This window comes from Arachis stenosperma, chromosome 4, assembly GCF_014773155.1.
Source record: "Arachis stenosperma cultivar V10309 chromosome 4, arast.V10309.gnm1.PFL2, whole genome shotgun sequence".
Lineage (NCBI taxonomy): Eukaryota > Viridiplantae > Streptophyta > Magnoliopsida > Fabales > Fabaceae > Arachis > Arachis stenosperma.
The window spans coordinates 89,849,420-89,850,458 of NC_080380.1; the positions used below are offsets into that span (position 1 = coordinate 89,849,420).

General features: G+C 41.3%; 1 non-coding gene across 1 annotated transcript; it reads right to left on the reverse strand.

The window, feature by feature from the left end:
- Window positions 1-675: 675 nt before the first annotated feature.
- LOC130978045 (small nucleolar RNA R71) lies at window positions 676-783 on the reverse strand. The gene has a single exon (XR_009085709.1). It is a non-coding gene; the product is annotated as a small nucleolar RNA R71 (small nucleolar RNA).
- Between the last annotated feature and the right edge of the window lie 256 nt (window positions 784-1,039).

The following is a 1,039-nucleotide window of genomic DNA, read 5'->3' on the forward strand; positions in this document are numbered from 1 at the left end:
CGAACTCTAACTAATAAAGTTCGAATTTTTCTTCTCCTTCTTCTTACTATTTCTCTTTTCCTCTGACACTTCAAGGAATCTCTATACTGTGACATAGAGGATTCCACATTTTCTTTTTCTCTCCTCTTTCATATGAGCAGGAGCAGAGACAAAGGCATTCTTGTTGAAGCTGACCCTGAACCTGAAAGGACCTTGAAGCGAAAGCTAAGAGAAGCTAAGACTCAACTCTCTGTTGAGGACCTGACCGAATTCTTCAAGGAAGAAGAACCCATGGCAGCCGAAAACAACAACAATACCAACAATGCAAGGAAGGTGCTGGGTGACTTTACTGCACCTACTCCTGATTTCTACGGGAGAAGCATCTCTATCCCTGCCATTGGAGCAAACAACTTTGAGCTTAAGCCTCAATTAGTTTCTCTAATGCAACAGAATTGCAAGTTCCATGGACTTCCAATGGAAGATCCTCATCAGTTCTTAGCTGAATTCTTGCAAATCTGTGACACAGTCAAGACTAATGGGGTTAACCCTGAGGTCTATAGACTGATGCTATTCCCTTTTGCTGTAAGAGACAGTGCTAGAATATGGTTGGATTCTCAACCTAAAGAAAGCCTGGACTCTTGGGAAAAGCTAGTCAATGCCTTCTTGGCAAAGTTCTTTCCACCACAAAGATGGAGTAAGCTTAGAGTGGAAGTCCAAACCTTCAGACAGAAGGATGGAGAATCCCTCTATGAAGCTTGGGAAAGATACAAACAATTAATCAGAAGATGTCCTTCAGACATGCTTTCTGAATGGAGCATCATAGGTATTTTCTATGATGGTCTCTCTGAACTATCCAAGATATCTTTGGATAGCTCTGCTGGAGGATCTCTTCATCTGAAGAAGACGCCTGCAGAAGCTCAAGAATTGATTGAAATGGTTGCAAATAACCAATTCATGTACACTTCTGAAAGAAATCCTGTGAACAATGGGACTAGTCAGAAGAAAGGAGTTCTTGAGATTGATACTCTGAATGCCATATTGGCTCAGAACAAGATATTGA